The sequence below is a fragment of the Meleagris gallopavo genome, chromosome 4 (genome assembly GCF_905368555.1).
Source record: "Meleagris gallopavo chromosome 4, MGAL_WU_HG_1.1, whole genome shotgun sequence".
Classification (NCBI taxonomy): domain Eukaryota; kingdom Metazoa; phylum Chordata; class Aves; order Galliformes; family Phasianidae; genus Meleagris; species Meleagris gallopavo.
In genome coordinates this window covers 44329504-44354328 of record NC_139407.1, presented here as the reverse complement: position 1 = coordinate 44354328, position 24825 = coordinate 44329504, and the positions used below count along the sequence as shown (strand labels likewise).

At 37.3% G+C, this 24825-nt stretch overlaps 1 protein-coding gene and 1 long non-coding RNA gene across 7 annotated transcripts in view; one reads left to right on the top strand and one right to left on the bottom strand.

Annotated features, from left to right (window-relative positions):
* The window catches only part of DLC1 (DLC1 Rho GTPase activating protein), a 221348-nt gene that overhangs the window by 53921 nt on the left and 142602 nt on the right, over positions 1-24825 (bottom strand). The window lies entirely within an intron of this gene.
* The window catches only part of LOC146544487 (uncharacterized), a 107188-nt gene continuing 96779 nt past the window's right edge, over positions 14417-24825 (top strand). For 2 of the 5 annotated variants that reach the window (XR_014883142.1, XR_014883144.1), the window contains exon 1: positions 14421-14682. This is a non-coding gene — a long non-coding RNA (uncharacterized LOC146544487). Of the gene's footprint in view, positions 14683-24825 lie in introns of all 5 variants that reach the window. The other 3 variants (XR_014883143.1, XR_014883146.1, XR_014883145.1) reach the window with 3 other exon arrangements.

Below are 24825 nucleotides of genomic sequence, written 5' to 3'. Positions count from 1 at the left end.
TGGGAGAAAAAAAAAACAAAACAACAACCAAGAAGCAACTAGTAAGATTACAGATGCCATGATGTTAAATACTAAAGCAAGCAACTCTGGGATAAAAGTTGCAAAAGTGTTCAAAATGTACTGGGAAAGACACATCTTTTCCATAATGAGTTAGGGGTTGCAAGCATTCAGTGACTTTCTCAGGAAAAATCACTGTTTGAGGGGTTCCTGCTTTTGCAATCTCAAAAACCTTCCCCCCACAAAAGCTGAATTAGACATGAGTGAGTAAACATGGGATAAAAATATATGGTTATGAATTGTCCACTTGCTTTCGGACAGCTCTCCCTTGATTGTGATGTGAAAGCAACACTTTGCATTCCCATGCAGACTGCTCTTCCTGACAGCAGTGCTCAGTCCCAGGACAGCCATGGAGCTGTTTCACCCCTGCATTACAGGGCTAGAGTGAGGCCAACATTTCTCCTCATGCTTCACAGAGACTAAATCAACACACCTGCTTCTGAGAATCTGGTGCAGCCAGCAGCCAGCGATGTCATCTTTGGCTCGGGTGCTAGAACTTGATCTGAATTTTGTTCTTTAATTCAGGTTTTAACACTTCTAATGCAAGATAGTAGAGGAATTTTCATGACCTAAAACTTTTTCTTTTCCCAAAAGATGTGCAGAAAGAAAGTAAAACCCTTCTTGATTTAACTAAACCTTTAATCTTTCTTGTGAAAAATATAATGAATGTTACTTTTAAAATACAAATAAACTCTTTTACTTTGAGAGGCAAGAAACAGACTTTTAATTATTATTATTTTTTTAATTAGCAGTATTTTCTCAACAATAGTATAGCCATAGTCTGTGAGTGAGTTCACATGACTAATGCAATAAAGGTAAGGAAGGAACTCACGTGAATAATGGCTTGAAGGGCTAAGCTCATGGGATTTTTTGGAATGATTTCTTAATAGACACAAAGCAAAAAGAGAGTTTTAATTGAGGAACTTACTTTTACTCCACAACAAGGAATTAAAATGACCACAACATTGTATAGGTTTTCTGACTTTAAAATAAAATTGCTGCCAATCTCTACAGAAGTAAGATGGTACAGACTATGGTGCAGTAACACTAGCAAAGTTAGCATACAGATAATATAAACTCATCTGAAATCTTTGTTGCACTATCTAGGAATGGGCAGCATCATACATGTGCAAATCATCACTGCAGAGCTATGATCTAGTTATTACCAGCAGATATTTCACTTGCAGGCTGGTTTGGAATTGATGAGCTCCATGTGCTTCCACAGCAAACCAAAATAAACTTCAGTTTATTGGCATACTTTTTCCAAAATTTTCCAAATTTCTCCTCATCCAAAGAGAGAGACTGCCAAATAAATTTTGCCCAGTACCTAAAGGAAACTGCTCAAAGAATCTCCATATCTTCCTGCTGTGTGTTCTCCCACTTATTTGGTCACAGTAGGAACTAGACCAATATGCTGATGGAGTTCTCCATATTGCAAAGCCAATAGAGAATCTGGAGCGTTTCATAGAATCATAGAGTGGTTTGGGTTGGAAGAGACCTTTATGATCATCTAGTTCTAATGCCCTTGCTATAGGCAGGGACTCCTCCTTCTAGACTAGGCAGCTGAAAGCTCCATCCAGCCTGGCCTTGAATGCATCCACAGAGGGGGCATCTACAACCTCTCTGGGCAACCTGCTCCAGTGTCTCACCACCCTCACAGTAAAGAATTTCTTCCTAAAAAGAAATTCTATCTAAATCTACCCTCGTCCTGTTCAAAGATATTTTCCCTCATCCTGTCACGACATGACCTCATAAGAAATCCCTCCTCAGCTTTCCTGTAGGTCCCCTTCAGGTACTGGAAGGCTGCTATAACGTCCTTCTGGAGCCTTCTCTTCTCTAGGCTGAAAAGCCCCAGCTCTCTCAGCTTGTCCCCACTGGATAGGTGATCTAGCCCTCTGATCCTCTTTGTGGCCCTCCTCTGGACCCACTCCAACAGCTCAATGCCCTTCCTGTCCAGGGAGACCCAGAACTAGACAAAGTACTCCAGATGGTGTCTCATGACAGCAGGGTAGAGAAGCAGAATCACTTCCCTTGACCTATTAGCCACACTTCTCTTGATGCAATCCAGGATATGGTTGGCCTTCTGGGTTGCAAGTGCACATTGTTGGCTCATGTTGAGATTTTCATCAACCAACAATCCCAAATTCCTCTCCTCGGGGCTGCTTTCAAACCATTCTCCACCCAATCAGTATTTATATTTGGGATTGCCCTGACCCAGGGGCAGGACCTTGCACTTGGTCTTCTTGAGCTCTATTAGATTGGCATTGGCCCACCTCTCAACTCTGTCCAGGTCCCTCTGGATAGCATCCCTTCCCTCTAGCATGTCAGCTGCACCACTCAGCTTGGTATCATCTGCAAACTTGCTGAGGGTGCACTCAATCCCACTCTCCAGGTTGCCTACAAAGAGGTTAAATAACATTGGTCCTAGCACCAATCCCTGAGGAACGCTACTCATCACTGGTCTCTACTTGGAGATTGGGCTACTGACCACAACTCTCTTAGTGCAACTCTTCATGAATGCCATCTACTATTTAATGCTGCAAAACATAAATAATTTAAAAATAGAGCAAACAGATATCACAGATACAAAAAAGGATCACTTACTTATCCAAAATAATACAATGCAGCTCTTTAAAAATAGAAGTCTAACTTTGCTTTAGATTTCTAGAGAAACTTCCCACAGCTTCTGTGGGGTTTATTCAAAGGCAGTATTGGCCATGCTATTTCCTATGAAACATTTTAAACAAGCTGCTAAGGATTTCTAATTCTCTAAGACTATTACATATCTGATATGTTATCGTACAAAAAAATAACCCAGAAAACTGTGCTGTGAAAGTCCTCTAGTGTACTATCAGTTAGGCTTGAATTCAATATATCATTGAGAAATATGGATTCCCTGGTACTATAGGGATGGTTTTATCTAGAACAATATTTAAATATATTATATGCCAGCATAGATATGTTTAAATTGAAGTCACTATAGTAACTGTGACTCATGTGGGCATTCTTAAGTAAGTAGTGAGCTCAGGCATTTCAAACTATGTAGTCACGCAGTACCAAAGGGAGAATTGAAAATTCCCAGAAGGAGGCCAAAGATATTTTCCTTCATTACTCTTCTTGGACACAGCAAAAGATTGAGAGAAAATGAGGAAGAGAGAAAAACTGAGATAGGAGGATGAAGGAAGGTAGAAATTGAAAGAGAGAGAGACTAAACGACAGCAGTGTCCACAGCAATGTGAGGTTTGGCTTCTCTTTCTATCTCACCCCAGGAATAATGTGTAATTTTGAGAGAGTCATGACATTGCATCATTTCTCTTTTCCATTGTCTTGCCCAGCATATGCTCTTTGGAACAGGAAACATTTCTTAATGTTTGTAAATAACCTGCCAAAATAGACTATAATTTTAAATGGATGCCACAACAAAGAGTGAGAGAAGGCACGTCTGAAAATAAAAGTCAAGCACTGTCTTCTTAAATATAGAAAACAATGGACATACAAAATGAATACAAGCTGTGAGCTTAATATCTTACAAATAAAAATATAGTTGTATGACTCCTAATCACTGTGTCAAGATTTTCTTCATATCTTGCTTAAAATTCCCCTAAGATCTTGTCCTGTCTTGGGTTCATTATGTACTAAACCCACATACTCCTTGCAGAATAGTTCATGTATACTCTGGAAGCCTTTCATCCAAGTGCTGGCTCTAAACCTGACTGGATCCCTGAATGAACGTGCATGGTGAATACAAACAGACAATTCAGAGATATCATGTGAACCTGACAGTGGAAAAAAATCTTTGGCAATGCTGCTCCCAGACTGGCCAAGGAAGAGGTCCAGAATTCCTAACTCAGCCTAGAGTACTTACTTAGCCAAATTCCTTATTTAGCCCTTCTAATCCTGTAGGGAGACATCAGTAAAGAAATTGTATGCACGTATACAATAAAGAGAGAGAAGGAAAGGATGGGATATAAAGCAGTGCCAGTTTCTGCAACCTCATCTTTGAAAGCATTTTGTTCTTTTGTTTAACCAATCCTCACCTGGTTAAGCTTGATACCAACTAATGTACCTGCATATGAAGACCTGTCCTTGATATACAAATGCAACTAGAGCAAATTAATTGCTGGTTGTGCAATAGGCATCTTTAGAGAACTATGTATTTCATGTCAACTAACACAAACCCACTGAACATCTGCTTCCTCTCTGCTTCCATTTACCTCAGTTTGCTCCTAACCACCCAGGGAACAGACAACACCGATTTTGGCCAACCATCAAGCCAAGGCTGCTGCTCAACTCATGCTATAGATTTTTCATTTGTGCATACTTGTTTGAGACTACTCTATAAAACTGTTTTCTTCTTTCTTTTTTCCTTTTTTCTTTTTTCATAAGGCTTAGAGAGTCGCCTCTAGTATTTCAGAAATGTCTGCTCCATAATCCAGTTCTGTTAAAGATGGGAGGAAAGGGCACAGATGAATAAATTAAGGGACAATATTAAGTTATTAGCTTCATTCTTTTAGAGAATTGGATTAAAAAATTATATGCCTAGTATTTCCAATTGCAATCACAACCTTCTGTCCAAATAACACGTTGACTAAATCTTAATGGTGCTTTTGCTGCCATGACATACCACAAAATTCCTACTGATTTTTGCAGCCAGATTAACTGGTTTCATTTAGTATATTTTGCATAACTAGCATGTAAAATAAGCTTGAGAACATTTCATGATTGCTGTTATTGTTTGAAAGGAATATATCTAGTATTAAAATCCATGTAATTGAGACAAAACCTTTTAAAATTTCATCCCAGACTTTCAAGCCACATCATAAGCTAACAAATAAATTAAACACAAATCTCAACCACTCATCTTTTCTTTATTTAATTCTGATTAGCAGCTGGTTTGGGCTTTTGTCAAGACTGTGGGAATGAGTTAACAAGCTTAAAACAAGCATTTCCACTGCTGATTTGCAACGTAAGTTGTCCTCTGTAATTTAACAGCCGCATCAACAAAATGAACACTAGCAAAATAGCACCAGAAAATGCATTCCTTCTCAGACTGCTGGAGCAGGGAATCTTCAGGTTAAGGGTCTTAGGACAAATCTGGGCCAAATTAATAGTGCTTCCAAGTGAGTCACAAGCATGTTCTTCACTGAACAGAAAATCAAGCTTTTTCAGAGGAAAAGTAAGCCTCACACAGTTTTCTTTGTTTCACAAATAATTATATCATTATGTATCAATAGGAATTAAAACAGAAAATAATGTTAAATAAAATAAGTGTAGTGAGGCTGTTTAGAAATTTCAAATTTTCCACCACAGCTTCAAAGGTCTCCCCAGGTATCAAACCCTCCCTTGCCTTCACCATTTCTCAGTCAACCGCTTCCTGTTTTGGCCAGAAGACAAGACGACTTTTGCATGTATGAGAAGTACAGACATGTCGTCATACATTATGCGCTGTCATCAGCAGCTAATGCTAACTGGGGGATTGCTATAATGAGTGAGGTTTATAGAATGTTATGGATGATCAGAAACAGGACATTGTACTCTTAAACTAGGCCTAACGTGTGCAGAAAAGTTTATGTTGCAGCTGAGAGGCTTCTGGAAATGATAATAGGGCTCTGAAAAAGAAATGAAAACTCCAAAAATATTCAATGTGTCATTAATATGTGGTGAGTTTATTGTATGCTAAGGTGAACCAGGACTAATGAGAAATTTTTATTTTATTCTGTCTCTGATAGATTTTGCTTCCTTTAAAGAAAAAATGTTTTCCTCCTTCTCTCTGTTTTTTTTCTTTATTAATTCTAGGGCTTTTAAATCTTGCAAATAGTTAAGTGTATTATATAGGTGCTGACTTTTGTCAGAACAGTACTCACCACAAAGAATCACTACATTCTATGTATTTCTCAAGTAAAGAATCAGTCTTACTAATTTCTAATCACTCATTTGTACCCCAACTCTGAAACCCATGCCCTTAATCTTTCATCCAGTTGCATAATGCCTGGATACTAACTCATTCTTTATCGAGATAACCACAATTTTGGAGGATTTCATTCTTCTAGTCATTACTGGACTTTGATAGCAAATCTACAATGAATGTACTGAGCAGCAAGACTGGACCAAAGAGAGATCTGTATGGTTGACACTGCTAGATTGGGTGTTCTGTACTTTTCCCCATATCTGTAGCTCAGTTCAAAATAAAGAGCTTACAAGTCTAGTCAATAAATCAGCAAGAGAAGCAGATGGACAATATATCTGACATTTAGACTTCAAGCAGCAAATGACTCTAGGATGTTCGCTCATTGTGTACATTTCCTCTTTTTTTTTTTTTTTTTAATGCATAATTGTCATGAAAAAACTCCCACAGAAACTAACGTGATGCAAAGCTCATTGCTGAATGAGTGGTCTATTAATTAGATATCTTTAGAAAAAAAGGCTGCTCTATGATCATCAGATTAAGCTGAGCCCTTGAGATATTTGAAGTTTGTTCTGTCACTATCATATAAATACAACAGAACATGCTGACCTGCAGAGGTTCATGACTAAACTGTTTGCAAGGTTAAAAAGAAAGGGAGAGGAAAAGCCTTGTTAATCTTCTTCATTCCTAATTTTAATAAAAAGTAAATATTTTTGTAAAAACATTTCAAAGGTTTCCACTTTCAGCTATGTGGCAGGTCGAGATTAGGGAAAACCCAAGCAGCTCCTAAGGTTAAATACACTATTTGTCTCTGTCTTTCAAATTACATCTGAGTATATTTTGTAGATAAGTTTAGATAGGGTAGAGCTCAAACTCCTTTCCTTTGACTTTTTACCCAGTAAGTTCAGAGAAATATTTTCCTCTCATTGCAGATACTCAGCTCTGTTCTTAGAAGCAATAAAATATTTTATTACAAAAAAGATGTAATGATTCGAAGGTCCTATTCCATTATTGATACAATATTTTGCAACTAAAATAACTGTTCTAGTAAATGGCATTTCAGAAAATTGAGACGACTTCAAAGCTCCATTAGGTATGCTTTGTGGATTCTATATTGTTTACCACATGAAATCATTCAGATATTAACTCATTTATCAGCCTCGGTGAAAAATTGGACTTTTTACTTGACATCTGGTAGATAATTTGCTTAGTGTACTTTTATTCTGAGATAGGTAAACTACTATGATGATTTGCGTTATGTTATGGAAATTCTGCTTTTTAACTATGATTGGGACCACAACATTGTAATGAAGGCAAAGGTCATCTATTCAAAGACTGAAGATAACTTTTCACTTTTCAGTCTTGTGCTTGAACGGTTCCCCTAAGGTAGATATGGCAACAGTGGAATTAAATTTCATTTTCCTTAATGGCACTATATTTATTTATCAGGCAGGAAGAATCTATAACGTCACACAAGAAAAACAGTATTTACAACCTTTATAGATAAAGCTCTTCTAGACAACAGAGGACTAACTCCCTGCAACACCTCTCTCCCACTTGATTTTTAACATATTCAGAATTCATAATTTTGTATTTTAAAATCTCAGTCTGGGAAAAGAATGTGTAGACATTTGAATTTGTCTTGAGTAGTAGGCTCACTTCTCAGCTGCTGTGAGCTGACAGAATGCCAACATCATAACAAAAAATTTATATATTTATAATGATTGACTTTCTGAGCCAGAAAATCTTTGATTTCCTTCACCAGCAAAAGAAACAATACAGGTGAGGGTGGGCAGGTAAGTAGATTTTCCTCTTAATAACATAGAAAGATGTGGTGGGGAGAGAAGATCCCAACAAAGGCTTCTTCCATGAAAAGCTGCAAGGCTGATGGCCAACTGTCCCCTCTTCCGGTGGGCCCCCAAGAACCACCCAGCCAGAAACTCTCCTGGTATGATCATTGCCACCACATCAAAGTGGATTTTAGATGACAAAATAGAAAACAACACCAACTACCAAAGACAGTGTTTCCCTGTGATGTGAAGGGAATAAATATCCTGCTGCCTCCCAGCTCCAAGACGACCAGCAGCATTTGCTGTCCCTTCTTTCTGTGTCTGTAGCACAGCTGGCTGGTGGACCTCAGGAAATGATCTGGCCATACAACCCAGGAATGTGGTTAGCAGATGTCGGGGAGTCGAGCGCCCCTCAGATGGCTCACACATGTTTTCCACTTCCATGCCCTAGAGCTGTGCTGTAGTTGGCTTGCCACTGCATTGTCTGAGCAAATTGAATGAGCAGGGGTTTAAAAAGAAGAAAAAAGAAGGAAATATTGCACTCTACAGGTGCAAACTCTACAGCAAGGGTAAGATTTGAGGAGATTACCAGAGAAATAGTGTCAGTTCATTAGGGCAGGGTATATGGTGCCGCAAGACTGTTACTTGCAAGGATTGTTGTCTGGCCCTGCAGTCAATACATGGCTTGAAAAAGTGATTCCATCCCTTTATCCAGAGAAATGTTTCCACTGTTTAAGCCTGGACTTTAGAGGAAAGTGTTTGCTACTAGCCCCTGGCAAGAAACTTACAACTTATTTTCAGTCTTTGCAGAAATCTTTTTTTCTTTCCTATTGTACCACCATCCTTCTGGGAAGTGGGAAGTGAGAAATGCAGTTAATCCTAACTGTATGAGAAAGCTGATTCCATGGCTTATTTTTTTTTTTTTTTTTTTTTTTTTTTAGGTAAGCTTAATTTAGGAAAATGTTACATTCAGTAGGTAACTGATGTGGTTCTCAACTCATAGGATGTAGTTATATCCTGCCACAGTGTGGTCAGGAAAGATGTCTATTCCTTTTATCCAAAAGTTTAAAATTAAAAGCTATTTGTCACCAACATGACAGCTGTGTCTCTTTCTGAATGGAAAATAAAAGTTGAGTCTGCATTTTTTAAAACTTCATATAAATCTATATGAACTCCTGACAGGGAAAATAATCCTGTATGTATGTCAACATTCCACGGGAGGGTTTTAACAAAGATCACATGTTGCACATTGGAAAGCCAAAACACAGAAATGCTGCAGTTAAAAACAAAAGCCCTGCACATCTGAAGAACGCAGCCTAACAATTATTGATCTAAACAGCTGTCCTGTGCATGATAGGCAGTAAGGGACTAGTTCACTCAAATAAAGCATAAAATACAAAACTTGCTACAAGAATATGTTTAACTAAACAGGTCTTCGTTTTTGCACAATGTACATTGTTCCTGATCACAGCATATAGATTATTTCATAACTTCAACTTTTTTACATTGCTAAAGTGATTAATACAGTGCACCCCCAACACCCAACTGTGAAATCAGTATTATCATCAATGACAAAATTAGCTATGAAACTTGACTATGGAGAATTTTAGTCTAGTTGTTATTTGATTATGTTGTACCAGATTTATAGAATACACTTGCCAGAGCATATCAGTATGTTCCCATTATCACATGTGTAAGAAATGCTATTATTGTATCACAGAATGACAGTATTTTAATTCATAATGATAAGGAACTTTTTGAAAGATTAGATGATGTTCTAGGGTGATGCATGAAGAGAACAATAATTAAAACCATGTTGTCTTTTTTTTTTTTAATTTTTTTACTGATTGTGAAATTTCTAGAGAGCTTTGGTATCTGAATTTCTGTATTTGTTGACAGGAGAGGAAAAGCAGAGACAATAGCTATGCATGTTTGTTCAAAATGCCCTGCAAATACCATCTTTTTGATGAGTTTGGCAATAATTCAGTTTACTGATTCATATCTTTTCAGCCAATTAGTGCCTGTTCTGGCAGTAGGTAGATGTTGCAATGTGCATGCCAAATTGTTAGAATGGAATCTGACAACATAGATATTAATTCACAGCCATGATCAAAATCTAATTCATTCTGTATTTCAGTTTTTCATTGTAACACATTTCCCCATAAAACACAAAAAGCTGAAAGCAATCAAAATACTTGATCTCCTCCCTTCTCAGGATTAAAGATACAAATCCAACTAATAGACTGCATGATCTGGCAAAGCAAGTGACCCACATACTGCAATCTGGCACATTTATGCCTTGTGGATGCGAACTTCAAGTTTATGAAAAGATCTTGGCTTGAATTTCACTGCTTTTAGGAGATGGTTTATATTTTGTGTCTTTTCTGGTGTAATTCTATATAGAAGTACAAGAATTTGTAAAGTTTGATTTTTAGAAAAATGCAGTTATGTAAATAAATAATTAAATTCTGAAAGCTTTACTCATTACTTATCCTCAATTAATTTAGAGAGAGTTCGGACTGAATAAAATCTGCATAAGGATTTGGGGATTTAGATTCTTAGTATTTTTCCTCAAATTTCTCTGAATATCTTTTTTCATGTTTGGATATTTAGTGAACATCTGTGTTTGGAGGTTTGTTTTGGTGAAAAGTTTTTTTTTTAAACACAGTTAAACGTAAGTAGCATAGAGATAAATAACATTCCTGCTCAGTTAAAATACTCTTCTATTGCTTCTGTACGTGACTTGGCCCAGAGCTGATAATTATTCCCTCTGCATCACAGAAGTGTGTAGCAGATATTTTATGGCTGCTTAGAACTGGCAAAAAAAGGAAAAGGGAGGGGAGGGGAGGGAAGGACAACAGCATCTTTTTGTGACTTGGCCCTTGAGGGCTTGCCCTGACTTGGATGCCCTTTGAGGGGATCCACACAACACATTCATATGAAGAATCCCTGTGCTAGTTAGTCATGTAGTGCAGTTAGAGCCACACTTAAGCCAACAATGAAAGTAATGCCACTCAAAGGAACAGTGGCTTTATAAGGAGCTAAGTATGGGAGCAACACATTGGGTACTGGAGAATAAGCCAGTAAATAGATGACCAAGCTCTAGGTAGAGTTTTATTTTAGATTTGTATGTTCATGAGACACAGAACAAACCTAGAGATTGCTACTTGCCCAGTATCCATTTTGAAAGAAAAATAATCAGCCTTAAAATAAAATAGTGAAGTTACAGCACAGCAGTTACAGCTGCTATGCAGACTCCCTGCAAACAAAAGTCATAGACCCCCTGAAGTTACTGAGTTGAGAAAAAAAAAAAAAAAAAAAAAAGAGCTGCATTTTAGTCCTCCACATTTCAGGAGAGATATTTAATCCATATTTTGCATTGAGGTGCATTAAAAAACTGCAACTTAGCAATACTCATCTGCAACCATCTGCACTTACAATGGATGTGGCCCGACCATGTATCAGCTTGCTTATTCATACCTTCCTCTGTGCCACCTGAAGGGATTTGAACCTGTGCCTTTCAGGATTAACACTGGTTGAGCTTGAGTTTTCCTACTGTAGATTGCCCATACGAAGACTGAACTTGCATTAAACATGTAAAAACTTATTAGCTGTGAAGTGCCATCACCCCTCTGTGTGCTACCCAATAGGTCGCGTGTCCAGTGAAATGCAAGGGAGGTGACACAGAGGTATGAGCAGTATTTGTCTGAATTATCTTGGATTAATACCATAACTGCTTGGCTACTGTGGAGTAACACCACTGCTGTCTCTTGTTCTGCTTTCTCCTTAGGACTGATGACTAAAAAGAAGGCTTACTAGAATGGTTAAAAAAGTCTACATCAGAAGAAAAAATATTTCCTAATTCAAAGTGAATAAAGATTTTCTGTTTTAGTGTAAAATATATATTTCTCCCTAGCCTCTTATTTTGCTTTATTCAAAATCCATTCCCTTGCTGCTTTGCTTTGATGGTTAAAAATTATAGTCTTCAAAGTCTTCAAGGTTGTGGGAAACTCTGAAAAAATCGTTGTGGGATGATTTTAGGCCAGGCATGAGAAGAACAGTGTGGGGAGAAAGACTTCACAATAGCATATGCTACTTTTTAGAACTTATCTGGGGGTAAAACAAAATACTGCATTGGATTCAGGACGAGTTCCACCACGGTGTCACTCCCTTACTTAGGAGAAATGAATTTGAGAAATTTTGATTATCATATCTTTTCTATCCCTCTGAGTCAGAGCTTCATTCCTAGCCAGAGCACACAGCTGACATTCCCATATGAAATCAATTTAAACTCCTAAATGTTTTCTAGTATCCAGTGAATGAAACCAACTGCTGACATTTTATTTTGGCTAATCTTTTCGCATATTTCAGAACTCAATGTAGCAGCACATATGAAAACAGGCAAATTGTTTAAGTAATTAATAAAAATTTCCTATTAGAATCAAAAATAAAAGCTGAAACATTTCCTATTCACTTCTTTTGGAAATGTGTGCAAATAGATGAGAAATAAATGGAGTTAGACTTTGCTAATAAAAATCATGGCTTAGTTTTTTTATCTAACTAAATAAGCCTTAAAGAATAAAGAGACAAACTCTGCAAGCTAAATGAAGCTAACTCTCATTTTCCTGAAGTCTGCAGTGCAACTCTGTGGCTTGGTTGTATCTTCTAGCCAAAAATATCTTAATAGAATGTCTTTCCATAGTGCAACAGGGCAATACATATTTAAGATGCACACGAAAGCAGAGATTGCCATTAACTAGTATTTTATACTGCAGCTGCTGGAATAAATCCTGTTTCTGATATTCACTGCTTTATTCACTGAGCTTTAAAGTGGGATATGTTCCCTTTGACTGAGATCCTCAGTCATCATCTTTATGGTCATTTTCTTATTTTATACTTGACTCTTCCTAGCCACAAAGCTGAAGTCATTTTTTCACAGAGAACAGAAGATGTGGGACAAAATTCTTTCCTAACTTCAAAGTAGTCAACTATGGTTTTGAGGGATACAAACCTGGACGGAATTCTGGTCAGACCTCTTCAGAGCAGGGAAACAAAGAAGCCATTCATGTCCAGAAAGCATTTTGTCCCACCACCAGGAAGAGACGGACAGACCATAGAGACAAATGATGGAGGCATGATTTTGGGTTTGCATGACAGCAGAAAACTGTGAAAGTCAGTCAGGAAACCAGAAGCCTGCAGAAGGGAAATGGTTTGCACTGGTGTTACAGTAATTAGTGGAAACCCTGCACTGCTCAGATGATCAGTGCAGATGATCTCTTCTGGCTCCTCTACTACAGCCAGAGAGGCAGTGCTTATAGGGAAGCTGTATTTGGCCACCAAACCTCAAACTAGTGCTGCAAGGAGGGGAACACCAACTCAGGAGTTTGTTTCTGGGCCTTTTCTCACTAGTGTGAAAGACAGCTCAGACAGGACTTGCTATTGCGCTGGCAAACTGACCCTCTGCTAGCTGAGTCTGAACCTCAGAACATGCCTGTGGCATGCTGAGCTGCAGGAGCAGAGAAGAACAAATCATTTCAGAGGGAGTCTCTGTGGCCCGATGGAGAGGCTGATAAACAAATCCTGTTCCGTTTGGCAGTTTAGTGTGCAGACATACTTTTTGTATGCCTCAGGCTATGGGATACATTGTTAATAATAACTTCAAAGTCCTCTATGGACATTTCAAATCGTTGTCTTTGGTCTTTTGGATACTTTTGAAGTGCTGGCCAGTAGTAGCCAGCAGTGCCAGCAATACAATCTATGTATGGCACTGCCACCATGTCCCAAATACTCCTGCCTCCTGTCTTGGCATATCAAGTGCATTTGTTTGTGTGTGTTTACTGAATCAAAAGTTCCCTCTGCTGCTTGGTGTGCCTTGGAAGAACATCTTTGGCAACACTTTCTCTAATATAAGCACAGAATGCTTGCGTACCAGACAACTGATTAATGGCCACTTTTGGGAGGTGGGGATTGTAATTATGAGTACTTTGTTTTGTATCTAATTACATCATCCTTTTTGCCTGGCAAATTATCTTAAAAATGGCTTACGAGGAGTCTCAAAGGGAAAGGAATTATTTGTTTTGCTTCTTTGAGAAAGAACATTTTGAAGCATAGATCATATTAAAAAAATTCTAGGTTCATCTGACCGGGCTTATAGCTGCCTGACAGTAGGTCTCAGATATTATAGTACATTACAAAATTCATTGTGAAAAGGTTTGCAATAGAATTACCAACATCTACTTCAAATATTTTAACTGCGAGACAGAGTAACTGTGGATCAGCTTGCAGTGTAAACTTTACTTTGTGTAACAGAGGTGCTAAGCAATGTATTTACACAGACAACAATAGGAATGAAGAAAATGACATGAAGAACAGGAGCATATGCTCCTTCATTATAACAAATACTGCTGCTAACCCACTGGCAGCAGTCAGCCAGGGAAGGGAGGAGATATTTCCTTTGTACTTCTGACCAGATGCTTTTACATCTCAGTGGTGCTCATGTCCTGAGCATTTTTTTTCCTACCTGTGTAGAGGCGGATGTGGTTTCTTGGCCATTTAAAGCTGATATAAATGAGATCTGGGACCAAAATGTTGCCTCCTTCCTCTGCTTTCCATCCCCACCTATGTACTCCCATTCCTGCCTTTGTTCTTCCACAGAAGTTCACAAGGCCACACAATGACTTGGATCAGGAATCACCAGGGCTGAAAACTAATCTGCTAATAAACAAATAAACAAAAAACCAAATCAACTCTGTCTCCAAAAATCTGCACCATTTTTCATGAATTCATTTTCTTGCTCCAGCTCAGCACTTGGCAGCACGAACACTGCAGCAGCACAAAGGCAGGGATGGGAAGGATGCAGACTAGATTTACCACTCTTACTAATCTTCCAAGTCAATGGACTCTGAAGAAGCACAACACGTCAACTTTGGGGTGAGTTATAGGCCATTTCTTCACTTTCCTGCTCCTCCAGCTAATATTAGCCAAGAAAGCATGTGAATTTGCAACAGAAAACTGCCTTGGATTATGTTTATCAGCTAAGATCTTCTTTAACAACTTCTGCATATCTGTTCACTGGTAAAGTGATCTACTTAACCCCCCCACACTTAGACTTTATGCTGTTTTAGAAATACATCTTTCCTCTTTCAGTCATGAAAAGTTTCTTGATGGACATAGAGATGTAAGATTATCCTTTCTCTTCTCTCCTTATCTAAGCTAGCATCTCCACTCTTTCTGTTACAAAAGCTATCTCCATATGACAATGGTCATTAGAAAATATTAGGATGTAATTCAAGAGACTGTCATTGTGCTCCTCTTTTGCTTAAACATGCTTGATTAATATTTTTAATTAATCTGCATATCTATTCCTGACTTTCTAGTTCATTTTATGTCCTCATACAAAAGTAGTCATTAAATTGTGCCATTCCCTCAGAAACCTGTAATTTTGTAACCTAATAGGTTTCTCAAAAGAGCCATACTCAAATAAAACATAGAATATTGTATCTTACAGGAATGCCCACCATAATTACAGTATTTATTGCAGGTCTAACAAAATAAGTATCTGTTGATAATGTGAAAGCCTGTCTTAAAATACATAAACATATGCCTCTTTGTTTCAGTCAACATCTTTCAAGATTAAGCAGCCTGATTTCATACCAGCTGCTTCTACTAGTATCTTCTCTCACCCGCAGAAGGGACCAGAAAGTGTCCTGGCTGCAGGTCAGGCAGATAGTGACTTACCTGCACAACAACATACATGCACTGATGTGCCATTTTCAGCTGCCAGATCTGGCCTTATCATCAAACTTCATTCAGCAGAAATAACAATTTCTAATCTGTGCTGAAGGGAGGAGTATACAAATACCCAGGCTGGCTTTTTGCAAGGAAAGTCTGAGGAAACATTAGGCTAGACTGTCATTCTGACTAGCGGTCTGAAGTGGTTGGTACTTGTTAAAGGAAATATTTTAAAGGAAAAGTCAAAATCTGGTTATGTGAAACAAAATAAGGGTAGCAGGAATAATAAACAGGGGAAAATGCACAGTTGCATTTGCTGGATTACTTTTGAGCACACATTTGACAACCTGACAGAATTTTTAGTAAGTTTGGTATGAACTGTTCTAATTCTTCCTGGAATTATGAGGTACAACTCAACAGAGAACTAATAGTAGCATGATAGTAAAGATAAAAATATATTAAGAAAAGAGTTCTTGAGACTAGAAATTGCACATCACTGAGGAAAATAGACAAATAAGACAGCCATAGTTGCAATAGGAAGAGTGGGTGGGTTTGGGAACAGGCATTTGGTAACTCAGAGATGTTGGATGCAAATGAAGAGAGACATCTCCACATTCTAGGGGGCAAACCTCACAAAGGGGAAACAGATGAGCCTTCGGAGGAGTGTCTCTGCCTCTCCACTGGGTAGGGGCACTGAGAGTACCAGCTTTGTAAGTTAACTGATTGAACAGCCTAAAGATGTGTGAGATGTAATATTACACTGAAACTTATAATCTCTTATTTCTTCTGTTTGTACTAAAATCATCAAATACAGTAAATGTTCAGATTTGTAGCTGTTCATTGGCCATTTCTAGGCACCTCCAAAATCAGAAACATCTCTCAGTACCATTGTACAGAATTTTTGAAGTTTCAATATTCTTCACTTTTTTCTCCTCATAGTGATGATACAGGAAAGGCATCCTGCATTCTTTAAATAGGCTGTTTAATTTATGAGCAATTCAATATGCTGCATTCAGGTATGAGTTTTCTGATCAACTTCCAATTGATTAAATTACTAACCGTCTTTCAAAAATGCAGAAAGGCTTAAAGTAATAATAAAAAAAAGGACAGACAGTGGTGTCTGCTTGTACTTCTCAAGCTGATCAGTGAGGCTGGGTGTGTGAGAGAATGCAGCTGCTAACTGACATTCAAGTGACTGCAAGGAAGGTGTGCCGGAGAGTGTCAGCAAGACCAAAAGGAAGTTGAGTGATGAAATGCAGAAACATGTGGGAAGGTGATGGCTGATTACAGTGTAAGCCTAATAGAGAGCTCTGTATCAGGGCAGAAATGTCACAGAAGAAACTGCAGTGAGTGTCTTTTGTTTTTTCAGTCCCACATGAAGAATACAAACAGATGTTTCAAAGTAGCTTAAATGTTCAGCAACCTGACATAAAGAAATTCCCCTAAAGCACAGGTCTCTGTAAAGCCATTAATTCTTCTTATAGAGCATTGTGAAAAATAAAATTATATTTTGTATATCCTATGATGATGTAGATAGGGTGAGATCTGGTCAAAATAAGAGTGTGATGGGAAGAGGATCTCCTCTTCATGAGGAGTGGCTGTGAGAGCTGGGATTGTTTAGTCTGGAGAAGATGAAGATCAGTGGTGACATTATTGTTCTTTACAACTACCTAAAGAGAGGTTGTGGTGCGGTGGGGTTGACCTCTTCTCCCATGTAACTAGCAACAGGACTAGAGGAAATGGCTTCAAGTTGCACCAGGGGAGATTAAGTTTAGATGTTAGGAAGTACTTCTCTGAGAGTGGTCAGGTACTGGAATGGACTGTCCAGGGAGGTAATGGAGTCATCAGCACTGGAGGTGTTCAAGAAACATTCAGATGTTGTACTGAGAGACATGGTTTAGTGGAAAATAGTGGTGATATGTGGATGGTTGGACTAGATGAATCTTGAAGGTCTTTTCCAACCTTGGTGTTTCTATGTTTCTATGGTTCCATTTTATGATTCATACAGTTACAGCTGAGGAGTGTGCTGGCATTTCTTTGTCATTAAGCAAACCTCAGCCTACAATAAAGAAAACAATAGAATGACAGCTAAACACATGACCAGTATATATGTTATGATTAGGCTCAGCCTGTTTTCAGAGAAATATATTAAAAATTCTGGAAAACATCCAGATTTTCCAAGCACTAGTTTCTAGAAAATCACACACGAATCACCTGTTCTGTCTGCAGAAGGAGAATGCAGCTTTCTATGAAAAAAAAAATGACATCAAGAATCAGGAATTATAAAAGGACTTATTAGTCTCTGTAGTCAGACCTTTTATGAAATGTAGACCAAAACTTTATCCAGTGATTTCTGTATCAGGCTTACAGGTAACTTGTTTAAACAGTTATTATGCACTCTCCTTTAGCAGATGGTATGCTGCTGTAGCTTACTCATGTTCATCGCTAGGTATTCTGCAGACTCAGGATAAAAATCTCTACCACGTCAAAAAGGAGTTCTTCAGACTAGCTTTTTCCTGACTGTTTAGTATCTGGGACATCTATGATATAGATTTAAACCTGGTTCTCACTTTTCTAACCAAAATTGGAGGAAGTTGTATGTTTGACTCTTAGCTGAAATACTAAGGGCACAATGGCATAGGCTGTTTGTTTTCGTGTCAGTTCACCTATATTAACTGACACTTTGAGCATCCATTCTGTCCTTTTAAAACCTTTTAAAAGCGTTTGGTAAATCACTTTGAAAAAACCTTTTTTTTAGTTGTTATTTTCATAAGAATCCAAAATATTGAAAATGATGTCAGGCACTTGTAGTTTCTGTAACAAATAAAGATATTGAATATTTACTGTAGTTAAAACGTTGATAATCATGCAATATCTGTAATTTTTAGAACTTTTCTGACCATTTCAGAATATTTCAGACTACGTCTGTTCTTTCTATCATAGCTTGTTCTTTATTATATAGTACAATGGACAGAAAATCGAAAAAACTCTCATAAAATGTTGAGACTGTCTGAAGAAATCAACACTTCTAAGAAAATGCTCTTCATGCAGTATGATCAAGAAGAAATTTTCTTTTATTTTCACTGCTTTATCCTGAATTTCCATTATCTGATTAGGCACTGCTGCAGGCTGCGAAGGCTATGAATTCTTTGATACATGAAAACTACCTTATGTTACAAACATATTGGGAAGGGTGAAGGCTGACCATTCACAAAGACCAAGGAAAATGTTACTTTCAGAAATTGTTTAAATCTACTAAAATACAATTTTTATAAAAATATCATGTTTTTATATAGGAAAGATTTAAAATGCAGAAGTGTTTTTGTCTTAGAAGATAAGCAGCTAACTAAATAAATCAGTTTTGCTCCACATGCTTTGGTGTTTGTGCCTAGATCTCTTCCTTGTGTTTAGAAAAAAACTGTCCATGAAACAGTCATTTACAATCCCAGAGGTATGGAATATTTTTTTCTTGTTGAGAAATGTGACATTCTTTGCAAACTAGAAACAAATGGTGCAGATTCATCTGCTTAATAAGGACTGGGAATCTGAAGGAAGTCTGAGAATGTTGCAAATGCCAGTGCATTTTACAAATATATTTTTAGAGCAAGCTGAGGGGTGCTTGATGTGCTTTGTTGTGAGATATTGGTATTGTACCATGATGGTATCATGATGTGGTCTAGGTTAATTCTAAACTTGGAATTCTTTTGGTTTGTTTTCCGCATTCATTTTCTTCCTTCCTCAGCGAAACTATTTCCTTCCAAATGGTGTTTAAATTGGTATAGACTAGCCAGAGCACAGTCTGGGCTGGTTATCAGCAGGCCTCACAACTGGAACGAGTGTCTCTAGATTTCCTTATCCACCTCCCCAGCAGTTACTGTCATCAAAGCAACTGATCCTAGGACACAGATGAATAGTTGCTCTTAGAATAGAAATCTGCAGCAAGGTCAATGGTGTTCAAAACAATCTGACTAACAGCAGGAAATTCCCTCCAAGATTGCTAAATCTTGTTTACAAGAGATGTCTTTCTGCAGGATATACCCGACCCAACACTCTGCTAAGAATGTCATGTGACATAGCACATTTTCATGGGTAGTCTCAGAAAGCAGATAGGATGAAGTCCTGGCAAAATTCCCACTTCCTTCAATGCAACAGGGTTTCACACAAAGTGTTTCATTAGAGAAAGGGGAAAAAAAAATCAGTATTGAAAATCAGTCCTGTCAGGTGTTGTCAAGGCTGGCAGATGTGCAGAAGCAGAACGTGGCTTACAGAGCTTCCTTTCATGAGAATGGGTTGTAGTTAAACCACACTGGCCAGACAGATATAAAATAAATCCTGAACTAAACTATCTTGCAATAACATTCCCCAGAGAAGGCTGAGTGAGGGCTAGAGCACTGGAACTTTCATAGGAACGCCAGCACAATAGTTAATCACTCGTTTCTTGTTGGAAAGAAATTACTTATTCACAAATTACGAGAACAAGAAACCTGGAGGATATCTCTGTCAAAAACCTTCCAGAAATAATTATGTTTCAGAAAGTCATTATTTGGTCATGACTATTTTGCAAATAAAAACAAAGGCAAAAATCAACAGGTGATTTATCATTTATACATATCCACTCTATACTATATACTGGCAATAATTTTCATCTACTAAAAAAAATTAATTATGTTTCAAGATACAGTAAATCAAACCTCTTATTTTTTATGCATTCATTATGTATAATCATATTTTATCTCTCCAAAATCCAATCAATAATTCTGAATTCCCACAGCTCAGTTAAATCATCTACACTTTTCATGTTCTCAAGAGTCATTGAAATGCCTAGCAGAAAGCACTGACAAACACGCTCTGTTTATAACCACCAACATACACTTTAGCAAGTCATAAATGCTTGACACAATTTTCTCATTGCCTAAACTTTTAAAGGTCTAGCTGTTCACATCCATTTAATATAGGTGTTATAGCTCTGGATGTTATAGCTCTTAGTGTGACAGTGTGGGTAAGAAGTTACTTAATGTCTGAAAGTCTATTAAATGAAACAATCAAATTCTTCTCTGCCATAACCACTGCATATTCTCAATGTTTGGTTTATGTTCTCAGCAAAAACCTGTAAGAATTATCCTTTATCTTAAGGGATAAACACATTGAGGTTCAATGAATCAAGTGGAAAGAGGACCACAGGGGATGGGCTGCTAAACTGATACTTTTTCTCAACTCTCTCAAAACATACATACAATCACCAAATTTATAAGTACATGGCTTAGGATCCTCCTTAGATTTGATTCTTGTTTTGCAACTACATCAGCATCATAAGAAGAGAGGAAATCTCCAAAACAGGAGTTCCCAAGCTGTGCCATAAGTACAAACACTGGAATGTAAACTCTTTAGAGTAACATTCAAGTTTTACCCCAGATGTATTGCACATGCACACATCTTTTTGCATAAATGGCTCTGCAGTATGGTTTTAGGAAAAATCAACTTGGTATTTGCAAAGTCATACTCTATCATGAACATGTGGCTTTCTTTTTATTTGGAATAACAAGGGACATAAGATAGTATTTATACATTACAGACTGCATCTAACAGAGGAGTTGTGAGTTGCCAAGGGTCAATCTGACTTCACCTTTTGTTTCTAATTTATGATTACATTGCTCTCCAGCACACACTGCTAATGTGTCATGGAGATTAGTAGACTAAATTGCATAAAAAACGATGATATCAAAAGCCTCATGACAAAAATGTCTTCTTATTTGTTAGTCTAAGGACAAAATGTCCATTCGTGCCATTTTATAAGTTTAAATAAGAATGATCATTTTTGAAAAAAAGTGTAGATTACAGAAGTATTATGGATTTAATGAAGTTCTCATTATATATCTGAAAAGAAATAGCTTGGGTGAAATCGATTGTTAAGTGTATACTCTCAACACGTACGTGACCAACTGACTTCATCTCATGCCTTCAGTTTCTGGCCTGATTCTGCCAACAAATTTAATTTCACTGTTTGTGATCAGTGCTTACATGTAGGGCATGATCGAATTTATTTATAGGACAAGTTTTGTGCTTGTAAGGAATTACCCTAGATTCTGTATTCAGATTTACATAGCCCAGCCTCTTCTGTACTCATTTAAAGACAGACATAAAATGAGATACAGTTAGAGTCACTGCTTGCAAAATGTAAGCTTTCATACTTGTAGCATCAATTCTTGAATCGTATTGTGAAGAATAAATCCTGTAAGAGTTACAGTTTTCCTTTAGGAAGGTCTTTGGCTGTTATTTCTGTCTTTGGAAGGAAAATTCAACTTGAAGTGTACACAATCATTCTGCTAACCAAAGTCAGCACTAATTGAATAATTGTAATTTGCTTGAATGTGTGAAACAATGCATATATGAACAAAAAAGAGCAAAATAAAGAAATGAGCATTCTTCATGCATCTATTTCCCTTGAACATTTTAGTAAGTGTTTATGCTATTTCTAGACTGTTCCCAGGTTGTACTTATGACATACAATATGTAAAATTTGCTATTGGTCTAAAGCCCTTAGCTTGTCTTGTGTACTTTGTAACTGAATTGGATGGCTTGACCTTCATAAATAAGAACGAATAAGGATATCTTTCAAACAAGGATAGGGTGGAGAACACTTTAGGGAATGATATGGACAAGAGGAAACAAGGAGACCTATTTAAAGTCACTGCTTGTCCTCTTTAGCTGAAGAAATATATTAGGTTACAAATAGAAACACTAGAATTAAAATTATCTGTTTTCCTTCCTGAGTAGAAAGAAAGCTTTCTTGACATGTTTTACATAGAGATTTATTTTTCTTAAGATATGAAGATTTCTCTGTATTCTCAGAAATGTGTCTTTTTTGTAGTGCTGCAATTATTCAGAAATAAATACACTGCAAAACCTGACTGTGAGATCCTAGAGATCTGTGAGATCCTTGCTGACTCAGAGATGGGCAGCATTTTGCCATCCTGTACATACTGTTGAATCTACCAGTTGGAGAGCAGCGGGCACTGGGTGATACCAACATTAGGCACTGAGCACCATCATTAATCACATATGTGCAGTGCTATGTAAAAATATGTAGCATTTTCACTGCATTTCATTTACTGCCTCAGTTCTGCATACCAGATGGGAGGTGAGGAAAGAGTTCAAAGGACTCCTGTTATTGTCCTCTCAGGCACAGTTATGCTTGATGCATTGCAAGCTGAGCTACTCTCTCATTTCCCATCACTGCTCATTACAAACAAAAGTGGTCTTACAGTTCTGATGGGCTGCTCAGTCACAGGCATGCAGCCACTTTCAGTACTAAGAGATTTGTCCACAAAATATCTTCTGGTATCTTGCTTAGCAATCAGCCTACTACCTTGTGGCAGTCTGTATTAATGGCATACGGGCAGTAAGTGCTGAGACAAAGATTCCTCCTGTGCTTGAAACATCTGCCTGCTTTTGTTCCTTCCTATTGATACCATGGCAATGCTGTATCTATCTAGACAGATACATGAGACTCTGATTTTTTAGCTTTTCAAAACTCCATGCATCTGGGTGCACATGCACAGAAGCCATCTTAATGCAATTAATGTATTAACATAGGAGTCGTCTTGAGTAAAGACCAAAATACCCCATTTAAAGGGAAAAAAAATATATTGCAAAATATAATGTAGAAAAATATACATAGAAGAGTAGGAATAGTGCTAGATAGGCACCATTAGAGTTTCAATTCAGTACCATAATGTTTTTCCTATCTGAAAAAAACAAAGCTAGAAAAAAAAGCACTTTTTTTAAAGTTGTGGTTTTTTTTTTTTTTTTTAAATATATTTTTTGGAAAAAAAAAAAAAATCAGTATTTGAATTGGATGTCTTCACTCCGGAGAGCAGAAATCAATTATTTGGTCCCAGCTAATGATGATCTCACAAAAGGATTTTATTTATTTATTTATTTTTAACTGCACAAAAATTATGACCTTCCTTGCAATTTAGTTTTCTTTTTTAAAAGTGAGAGAAAACCTACTGTCATAATAGCAGATCCACTCCTGGGCTTGTTTGCAGTTGGGCATAGTTGTGAAACACACCAGCTTTTGGTGTTAGTTTGAAGAAAAGTTAACCCTAGTGCAGTGCTATCTGATCTTTTTATTTACATCTAGTATCGACAGATAAGGAGCATTCCATCTCTTAACATCCCAATTAAACTTAGACACAGTTTATATCAATCAGACTGGTAACTGCATATTAAAAACATTTAAATGTTTTTAGAAAAAGGTTGAAAACTGAAGTCAGTGTGTATTAGAAAAATAATAATAGCAAAAAGCTTTGTTGTTGTTAACCAGAAAGCTTAATCGCACATTCGATATAAAGAAAACAGATGTGCAGACACTGCTCAAGGAAACAGGGCACCTTTGATCTGCTGCCTTCTGCTGCTCACTCACAAAGGACAGTTGCTTCCATTAATGAGGCTTTTCTAGTTTATTAGGTTCACTGATTTCATGTGCCCAGAGCAGCAGGGAAATAGCACTACTCTGTAAGAAACCACTTTGATATCTTGTAAATAGAGCCATAAAGCACTCATGTCACTTAATGCTATAAGTAGAACACATTTGTAAATAGCTGGTATGAATGCTTGGTGGTATTTAAAGCCTGTGAGGGGTGAGAAGGAACAAAGGTAAAGAGTTGTTTGATGAGCTGATATTTGTTTATCTGTAAGGAATGAACTCAGGTGAAACAAGAAAGAAAGAATTCTTCTGAATGAGTCCAGGTTCATCAGAACCACTGTGCAGGAAACTAAGCATAATTCTACCTAAGTATGATTTCTGGTATACATTTAAATAATCATTAAAAAATCAGAAAAGGTGGTTAAATAATAATGTCTTATTTGAAGAAGTCAGAAGGTTCCTATATACTCCTACTACACTTACGAGATCAGCATAGCATGTATTTAGTTTCACCCGATTATACAATTGAAGAACTATACTATTTGCACACAGTGTCTCATATTTGTGACAGTCCATAAAAAATGCTTTTTGGAGAAAAAGTGCCTAACTCCTGATAATTTTAAAATCCAGATTTCAGAAAGATGCTTGTAGAGCTTTAAAGGCCAGTTTCTCATGTGTGTTATTTACTGTAGCAGCTGGTAAGAATCTATGAACAGGTGCGCCAAAAACAAGTAGAATAACATTAATTTGCATTGCTCTTTGCCTAATTTGTTAGCAAAAGCTGAAATACTGTATTTAGATTCTCAGTTTTATTGTTAATACACAAGGCTTTACAGAAATTAAGAATTTTAAAAGTGAGCTCTTTTCATTGTCCTCCAATAAATGCCACACTTTACCACTTTGTTAAAGTGCCT